Source organism: Desmodus rotundus, chromosome 13, assembly GCF_022682495.2.
Source record: "Desmodus rotundus isolate HL8 chromosome 13, HLdesRot8A.1, whole genome shotgun sequence".
Taxonomy (NCBI): domain Eukaryota; kingdom Metazoa; phylum Chordata; class Mammalia; order Chiroptera; family Phyllostomidae; genus Desmodus; species Desmodus rotundus.
Window position 1 is genome coordinate 67,149,431 of NC_071399.1, and position 10,436 is coordinate 67,159,866.

The following is a 10,436-nucleotide window of genomic DNA, read 5'->3' on the forward strand; positions in this document are numbered from 1 at the left end:
ACTTTGGATTTCTGGAAGAAATAAGGAATAAGTGTTCAGCGAGGTACAGAAAAGCTGAAGGGAATTGAACAGGAAGTAGTATGATAGCCTCTGAAGGTGGGAGGTATTCCAGATGGGGAAGAAGGTGCCCAAAGACAAAAGCTGTTGAAGAGAAACACTCCCGCTGGTCCCTGCAGCACATCCCAGCAGGGACATTAATGTGGGAGAAGGCAGGCCCCACAGTGTTAATACGCTTAAAAACAGATAGAAATTGATCCCCTTTGGGTTATCTGATGTTTCTTCTATTCTATTCTCTCCCTTGTGTTTAAGGTCACTGGGTTTTAATCAGTTCACTTTAAAATCCAGGTTAGAATTTAGTATGAAAACAACAGAAGGAGAGAGAAGGGGACTTTTCTGAGTACAGTATTTCCAGTAACTCAGCACAGTTAAGGAGGTGAGGACTCCTGAAGGGCACAGCCAAGTGGGGGAAACTCATGCACTTAACAGAAGAAGAGCTGAGCAGCCAGAGTTAGTGAGAGGGGAGGTGTTTGGATAAAAGGTTGGCAACAACTCTCTTAGGAATCGCACTCTACAGGTTTGATACAAGCTTCTTTCATTAGTCTAAGTGTTTCTGCACAAATCACTTGTCATTACAATTTGGTTTAATCTTAGATATTGCAGGGGCAGCAGACCTGTTGGGTCATAGTGCTTGTCACTCCATGGCAAAAAGAAACATTGGCTCTCACATATAGGGTTGTACAAATTGACATAAAAATGGAAAACATGGAACTATTTTTTTTCTATAACAAGATTTAGGAGACATGATTTTTTTTTAAGTTTTTTTTTTTTTTTTAAACTGAAGTATTAGGACATAGGGGTCTTCCATAACGCATGAGGCTGAGCAAGTGTTTGAAGGCTTTGGGACAAGATAGTAGGACTAATAAATGACATCATGGTTAAGGACCCTTGGAGAAGATGCTAACTTATTTACATGTAACTTTGGTAATGATGATTAATCCTTCTCTGCCAGAGTTGCAGTTTAAAATACGAGTAGGATGCTATCTCAGATTACTGCTGTGGAAAGCATCAAACTATAAACTGTATTTTAAACTACTCTGTAAGTTTATTCTGTTCAGAGAAATCCAGATGGTATAATTTATTTTCCTTCATATACAATGAAAAACAATTGGTGTAACTGATAAGAAAACATGATTGATTGATAGGCCTATTCAGATATGCTGATCCAAAAATGCTCCGATCTTACCATAGCTTATGTTTGTTGTTTCGCAGTCACAGAAAAGAAAAAAACAAGAGTGTTAAATCACTAAGAACAAACCCTCTCAGCTCCCAAACTGCATAAATATTACAGAAGAGTGAAGATATAAATTATCTGAAAATTGTTTCTATGCTTTGGATGGTAAAACAATGTAGCATTCATAAATAATTTTACCCTTGGCATTGTTCTGCCTTTGAAAATTTAAGTTATAGAATCCCTGTTCACCTCTAATTTCAGATCTCATTTATTTCACTTACCTATTCATTTAGCTGACAGTGATAATATGCCTATAAAATATCATTTTTTGATCACGTCTATTTGACAGACAGGTTTTTGTTTCCTGTTTCCATTTCTCTAGGCTAGCTGCCTGCCTAGTGATATACTCCTGCTGGTGATGTCAGTCATCAGGCACTCCAGCAGATGATGGAAGATCAAAGGAAGGAGGAGATGGTTTAAGTGATCAATCAATTTAATGTGTAGGTTGTTGAGGCATGGAAACATTTCAACCAACTTCAGCATTCCTGGCCAGATTTGAATGCATGTATTGCATGCGTACATACTTAACTGGGAAATATAAGTGATGATTTATATACTACAGTGTTTTCTTCCCATGGCAGCTTAATTCAGCTACTATCCTACTGAGATTTCTGAAGGTTTCCTTTGGGAGATGTAGTGATGGTCCCACAATCTACTCTTTACATGGTCTGCTAAAGAGAATAAGGAAGCCAAAAGTTTTCATTTGTTAGTCTAGAAAATGTTTTAGGGTGACAATAGTTTCCTTTTTAACAAAAAGTGTATACAAATCTCAAAAGAATAACCATTCAGTATCTCAGCAAATGAATAATATGAATCTAAGAAACAAGACTACAAAGAAAACCATATAAGAAAAGTATTCACAAGACCTTAGGTTACAATATTCATAGAAGGGGCGCAAGTGCCAGGGGATTTTAACTTTAAAGAAATAGTAACAATTGCTGAGATAAGTGAGGTAAGGCACTATAATTACAAATGGAATAAGAGTTTTTCATTGAAGTTTGAGAATAATTGTGAGTTTAAGCGATTGAGGTCTGCAAACAGCAACTGTAGTTGCATATCGAAGAACAAGTATAAACTATATGAACTATGCTTAGCCTGAGATGGGCTGTTAGTAAATTATTAGGTTTCTTTCTTAATCCTCCATCTTACATATTCTCTTTGGATTTGAATAGCTGCAAAGTATGAAATAGGTGTGCATATTTAAAATTAATCTGTAACAATTGTTTAATTAATTTTTTTGTTTGATCTCAAGCCCCTTCCTTAACCTACTAAGATCTGTATCTGAAAAGATTTTTACATTTTTTTATTATTTGCATGAGGTTCTTTGTGTGGAGTACCTTGCAGTCTCCTACCAGGTCCTACCTGTCTTCACTCGCCTTCTCCTCTTAAGAATCACTGTGTCTCAGAGCACTTACACATGAGGCTTGAGTGGACAAGCAAAGCCTTAATGCTTTCTGTGTAAAATTTTGGAATCTTCTGGATGTGCTCATGAGACCTTCTGCCTTTTACAGCTGAGTGAACTTGGAGAAACTTTAGTAGAGATGTCCTCCTCTGTACCATGTCAACAATGAATCTGAAACCAGATTGACAGATTCACCAAATTTGTTCCACATATACCATGAGACATACTCACACTAAAAATATAACACTTACCCAATAATTCAAACTTATCTGGGAATCTCATATTTTACTGATAAGAGGCTTAATTTTCTTTGTTAAAAATAAGGCAGAGATTTTCTTCTCCTCCTTTATCTTGAAGTATTTTCCTTACATTTCCTTGTAATGTAAGCAGTTTTACATCTCTTTGAAATGAATATAATTTAGTTTGAAGACTACAGGGGTCTTTTTCCCACTGGCGTTGTCCATTTTGTGACCCAAGGATGCCTTTTTCAAGAACCCAGGAGGCTTCTCTTTGAAAAGTAAATGTCAGGGGAGCTAGGACCCTCATCCCCAGTTTCTGCAGGAGGGGAAGAGCATAACTTCAGTGGACTCTTTGCTCCACATTGTAAAACTGCCTCCTGCCCTGGCTGGTGTGGTTCAGTGGATTGAGTGTTGGCCTGTGACCCAAAGGGTCACCAGTTTGATTCCCAGTAAGGGCACATGCCTGGGTTGTGGACCAGGTCCCCAGTAGGGGGTGCACAAGAGGCAGCCAGACATTGATGTTTTTCTTCCTTTCTTTCTCCTTCCCTTCCCCTCTCCCTAAAATTGAATAAATAAAATCTTTATTAAAAAACTTGTCTTCTATCATAAAGATATGAAAAGTTTGTTTTTCCACTGGATAAAGCCATTAAGTTAATACAGGTGGTCATCTCAATTGCTAGGTGAGTCTATGATGAACTATGGTATTGTCAAGTTCCCTTACTTGAGGACTAGTTAAGGGAAATACCAGGTCAAAAACTAATCTAGAACTAGACTCGCCAGAATTACCAAATTTGTCCCATATATGGCATGGTACATAATCATACTAAAATTTTATAATTTTTTTTAGAAAAAAATTTTTTTCCTCAGACACTTATAGTACTTGTTCAGAATTATATGTTGAGATTAAACTATGTGCAGGCAGGTAATTGTAGTGTATTCTTTTCACTGTCAGATAGTGAAATTAATTGAATGAATAAGCTTCAATTTTTTTATATCCTTTATTAATGATAAAGAGTTGAGACATTGGTCTAACTTATCATATAATTTATTTATATTTTGAATATTTTAATATTAATGAAAACATATGTGATGCTTATAAACAAGGTAATTACACATCATTAGACATCAGTTCTCCTAATATTGATTCATAGATTCAATTCAACTTCAACAAAATTCCCAAAAGGATTATTCATTGTACTCAACAAACTAATTCTAAACATTCTTTGGAAGTGCAAAGCATCAAAAATAATCAAGATAATCCCAGAAAAGAAATCAAATGCAGGGCAACTTGTCCCTTCCTTCAGGTAACATGGTTTGTCATAAGGTCATAAGGACTTTATAAAATTTGATTGCATTAATGTGAATAATGTGAAATTAAAGTACTAATGTAGAAATATAAAAAAGAAATAAAGCTGTTGAATAGATTAGGGTATCTAGAACAGATCCATGCTCATATGAATATATGATATACAACCAATTTGCTTTGCAGAACCCTGGAAGGAATACCTATTCACTAAATTATGTTAAGAGAGAAATTAATGTTGGGACACAATGCTCCATGACCACTTTCACATTTCAGCACAGTCTAGGCTTTATCATTGAATGACAAACACGCTTTGGAAATTAGAGGTAGTCAATTGCTCAGGAGAGATTTAAAGACTCGATTTCCTTGGATCCATTTGCACAATTTCCAAAGGTAATAGACCTAGAAATATTTCCCCTTTCCAAAAATGATTTGTTTATATTCTAGAGCAAAGTTCTCTATTTTTTTCCCAGAGAAGCAAAGGGACAGATCTGACAGCTGCTCTATATAAGACTTGAGCCTCATTAATTTTAAGGTTCCTCTCCTGTGGAGCAAACCCCACACAGCATGTATGGAGCAAACCCCACACAGCAAGTACATCTGAGCCTCATCAAATCACTTTGTGGGGCAGTTGGTGTGATGAACAAGTGCTGCTAATATGCAATGAGAGTAAATGGTGTGATTTGCGTGTGTGTGTGCATTTAACTGTAGAAGGATAACTGTTAACTTACAAATAGGATAATTTCTCAGACCCTTCCTAATTTGGGACTTCATATTTATCTTTAAATTTTAAAAAAGTAAAACTCTAGCTCATTTTGCTTACAAAAATAAATCCAAGATGAGTTATGACTTAAATGTAAAAGGAACATCTCTAATACTCTATATTATACAAATTTTATTATCATACCATGAAAGAATTTCCTTAAGCTATTCTACCACATAATATAGCAGTAAAAAAAAAAAGAAATTCACATTTCTGCTTTTCCTGGACTTAAGTTTAATATGTAAAGATAGATAATAAACAATAAAAATTAACTATATTGAGGTGAAAATAAAACTAAAGTTCTAAAATGGTCAATGAAGTAATGGCACATTAGTCTGTTATTTAATCTCATTGATGAAATTAGCAAGTAATTTAAAAGAAAAAAGAGAGGGACTGAGAAGAATTGGAGATGGATATGATTACTTTTTATTTTGAGTACATATGTAATATTAAATTTTAAGGAAAATAGAAGAATAAGTGATCCAGCAAAAGATAGCAAAAAGAACATTAAGAGAGATATGAGCACAGTATAATGGATGTAAAGGTGGAGAAATTCCTTCTAGACTAAGAAGTTATTTTCTGCCTAGTTCTACAAGAATAGGAGCCTTCTTTGAAAAACACTCCCGCCTATGTTTATGGCTCCGTGGCATCCCTGCAGCAGCAGCCAAGAATCGGTCAGCTTACGAAGCTTTACAGACGAAACTGTCTCCAGTCTGAATTTACTTTCATATTCCCTAGGCTACAGTTAATTTTTCACTTGGACTAAGTTATTTCAGAGTGCCAATTTTTCTTCTTTCATAGATATAATGATTAAATATCTCATTAATTCTCTTATTTTGGGATTCTGAGTTTTGCGGTATGGTGCATATAAACATACTAATTCAAACAGATAAATATTATAATAACTGAAAATCACATAACACCAAAGTTTGAAATGAAAATAAACATAATTTATCAGATGATAACTAATTTTGAAATCTTTGAATATTTTAGTATGAGATGAAGGAGTAATTAAAATATATTCAACTGTTGAATGTGAGTAAAGCCATAAAAAAGTCTCCAAGACATAGATATAAATAACAATAGCTCTCATTTATCAAGAGCGTACCATGGGCCAGGTGCTGATATAAACCATTGACATATGTAAAAGTCCACTCTACAACCCCATGAATTTTTAAATAGTATCTTGATACCCAATTTACAGATGAAGATACGAAAGTATGAAAGGGTTTTGTGACTTATCTTGCAGAAGTCACAAAACTACTAAATGGAAGAACCAGGTTTTAAACCAAAGTCATCAGTCTTCAGAGGCCTCACAAGTAACCACTACATAAACCATCTCTTAGCTGATTTACCCTCTAGCATCCACCTAAAGATGGATGCTCTAGAGCTGCACTTGAAAAGGTTTAATACCCATGTGAATTCCCTTCTTTCTGCATAAAATTTTGGTTCTGACTCAGTAGGTGTGAGGTCGATCTTGAGATGTTAGGTTTCTAACAAGCTGGTGGGGGTTACTTATGTTGTTATTGCTGGTCCAGCTCCAGCCTTTCTCCATCAAGTTTCCTCAGGAGGATGAAAAACTGCTGAGCTGATTTTAGTGACTATTTTCTCCATTTCCCGAGAATGGCATATAGCTAGTAACTTCTAGCTGCATAGAAGTTAATTCATTATAGAGGGTGGGGCAAAAGTGGGTTTACAGTTCATGTGGAAAATAATATAATAACTAATAAATGATAATATAAGAATAAACTGTGTTTGCATACTTACAATTGTAAAGCTACTTTTGTCCCACCTTGTATACAATGGGGACTTCAGGGAACCATGATTAAGAGGAATTCATTAGTAATTCTACTGCAACATGATTTTAATAGTGCTCCTAACACACAAAGCTTGAGTGGCAAAATAAGAATGGAAAACGGAATAAAGGTGGCCTACGATTTTGATAGTACTTAGTTATGACTGTGTGGAGGGAATGCATTATCGATGACCATCTATAGGTAGGGCCATGGATAAGGGAAAATTCAGCTTTAATAATTTCCTGCCTAGAAGAACAGAAATATTTATACTTGGTTTTCCAAAAACATATAAATGAACAAATAAAATAATAACTAACATGTACAGAGCATGGCGTCCTGTGCCGAGAACTATCCTAAGAGCTTTAAATATATTAATCTATGGAACCCTCTCGACCACAGGTGAGGAACATCATCTGAAACATGGGAACAGGCAAAAGATGAGCGAGCGCTCTTTCAGTGCAGTGCTGGAATAGACTATTTGTTGAAGTATTTTACAGCTTTTTAGTGACAGTTTATCTTGACCCTTTTGTTCTGGTAGAGAATCAAAGTTATTATTTCTGTTCCATTTGAAAATTAACCAGTTTTGTATCCAACCAAGCAATTTTACTTTTCTATAACTACCTTCTCAGATGCTGTTTGAAGTAGTCACAGTAACTTATCCGTTCATTTATAAATTAAAGAATATCCTTGACATATGTTCATTCCATGTTGGTAGGAGAGTTATGTTTTTTAAAAACTTTTGAAACATATGCTTTATAAGTTTTGGAGATCATCTGGGAGGAGAAAAAAGTGGTGCTGTAATAAATTATAAATTCCTAACTGGGCAGGTCATGGTGGATAGTCACAATTCAGACCTATAACTTTTTTTTAGTGAACGGTTTTAATGGGTTTTTTTTTTTCTGATTTTTGAGAGAGAGAAACACTGGATTTGTTGTTGCACCCATTTATGCATTCATTGGGTTGCTTTTTACATGTGGTCTGACCGGGGCTGGAACCTGCAGTGTTGGTGTATTGTGATGATGCACTAACCAAATGAGCTACCCGGCCAGGACTTAAAGCCAGCCCTGTCCACTGGCCTTCTGCTCCTAGGTTAACATACCTTTGAAATGCCAGATAATTATACTCCTTAAGAGAGCACATATTCTTATAATTCAGTCTCCTTCTTGCTTTTTCCCACCCTCATGTAATCTTCCTTAAGTTCCCTCCTTAATTTCAAATGCATAAAAACCCCACAAAACTATTATTCTTCAGAACGTTTTATAGCTTGCTTCCTGGCAACTGGAATCCGTTTAGGCTCACATAAATTCTTATAAAACTCCTCTACAGGTTTGCGCATTTCTTATGCTGACATCTGTGAAGATGCACAAGTAGACTTAGGATTCAGAAAGTGAGTAGTTAAAAAATGCTGCTGTCAAGAATTGTGGAAGTGTGACGTTACCCTGCGAAGTAACAAGTTACTCAGTTTGCCTTAGTTTCATTGACACTAGGAGAAGATAGGAGATTCCTGGGTCAGCCGAAAGGACTTTATTACAGCAATGCATGCGGCATCAACTTCATGTTCGCCTAGCTCCTCGCATCCCCAAGGCCTTGGGACAGTGCAGAGACAGAGACAGCTGAATTCCACAACAGCGTGTTCGTATCAGCTGAGGAGACACAGTTTTAGGTAATTGTGGACTGTATAGTAGCTCCTAGAAAATCTTTCCAGTCTTTGATCTGAAGAGAGGTATTATCTTATTTATCCTCAAGGATAAAGAATAAATCTGTTTCCTGACCTGGACTGAGGAAGACACTACTTGCCAAGGTCATTGTCTCCACAAAAATGCTGAAGTGATAGTCCAGAGGACAAACTGTTGCTTTTGCTGAAGAACTTTGAGAATCACAAGGAGAACGAAGGGTTTCCCAGATTGCACCTCCTGGGGCTGCTCAGTGAAGGCAGATTCGTTTATTTGTCTCTTTCTTTCTTTCTTGGCTCCCAGAGAGCCACAGAGAATTTCAGAACATTTCAAGAAGAAAGAAAAACAGCACTTTGCCCTGCTCTGTTCCCTGATTTTTCTTGTTTGTTTGTTTTGGTTTTTGTTTTGAGTCACACTCTTGTTAATAACTTATTCCATTGATGGTAGCAATGACTGGGGTTTGGTTTTAGGATCTCATCATTTGGTGAACTCTGTAGGACAAACAATTTAGAACAATGCTTAGTTGAGTAAAAGATGGCAAAGAATCCAGTGTGTTGGTCTTTTTGTTTGTCTATTTATGAGATCAGATCAATTAACTGTTTTTTATCCACTAGGAAAGAAATTAGCCCTTGAGATGGAGACAATTATTGCATTTCAAAATCACCTGTGGATAATATTGTAGAACTGAAAATATGGACTGTGTGTCTGGGACTCTGCATGTTTGTACTTGAGAAAAGATTTGCTTTTTTGTGTGTGAACTGCTTGCCTACTTAAATGAAAGGAGCTTTATTTTATGTATTTATAGATATTAATAAATGTTTAAATAACTAAAATATTCTCAAATTCTCATAGAATAGGGAAACCAAATCTTAGTACTTTAAATATACAGAGGTTTTTTTTTTTTTTTTTAAAAAAAAGCAATCCTTAGAGGAACTGCTAGCTTAGAAACATTTTCAGAATCTATGTTCATAGTTAAGGTAAATCTTAAGACTGTTATAATAATTTTGTGTGGCATTTTTTTCTTCTTTTTTTCATTCAGGGGAGAGCGTGAACACAGTCCCCCACTACCACAAATTGTGCACTCGAGTTTCTCACATTTAGGGAAATTTTGAGAATTGCCAGCACACCCAGAATGCAATGGGTGAGCCTCGCCCTGGGAAAACCACCTTCACAATTGTGGTATCTCCTCTGCCAGGTAAGCATAAAATTTTGTGTGTTTTAAAAAATACTTAATAGCTACAGGTTTTTTTCTTGAGGCTAATAACATGTACATTTTATTCACTTACAAAAAATTTGTGTTTGTTTCAAGTGAAAAGATTAATTATAATAATTTAATGTTTATAATAAAAGCTTTTATATACCCAGTTTATTTGTCAGTGTAAACTATTTCTAAGATCTTTAGGTAACTTAAAATTTTGGGTTATTAAATTGAGAAAATTACTAAAAATGTTGGATATTTGAATAGTTTCTTAGAAAAATTGAATAATAAAACATTGATTTTGAAGCATATATTTCAGTTTACATATATTCTTATCTCATTTTTATATTCTAGAGGAGCTTTTCCCTTTTAGTCATGTTAATGAGTCTGCCCATTTTTTCCATTTTAAAAAAGGTATAAGGGAGTTATGTGTGTCTATAAAAAGTTGTGTTAAAATACATTTTTAAGCTAAAATATTTGATTGTGACACATTCTGAGCTATCTACAACCCCCCCCCACTTTTCTCTGTGAATTAGAAGTTAGATACTTTGATTAAAAAATATTCATATAGGTAGTTTGGAGTACAGTTAGAGCAACAGTGGCAGAAAAATGAACCGTGCATGCAAGGTGAAGGAAATAATTTTACTTTTTTTTTAGGGTAGAATAAATAGTTTTGTCCTAAAGTGTAAACACAGGTTGTCTCAGAATATGAAAGAATATAATGGAAGACCAAACTTGAGGAAATACAGCGAGTTATAAAAGATATGACAG

General features: G+C 35.3%; 1 non-coding gene across 1 annotated transcript; it reads right to left on the bottom strand.

The window, feature by feature from the left end:
- Positions 1 to 9,503: 9,503 nt before the first annotated feature.
- On the bottom strand, positions 9,504 to 9,670 carry LOC112313818 (U1 spliceosomal RNA). Its single transcript, XR_002975737.2, has one exon. It is a non-coding gene; the product is annotated as a U1 spliceosomal RNA (small nuclear RNA).
- Between the last annotated feature and the right edge of the window lie 766 nt (positions 9,671 to 10,436).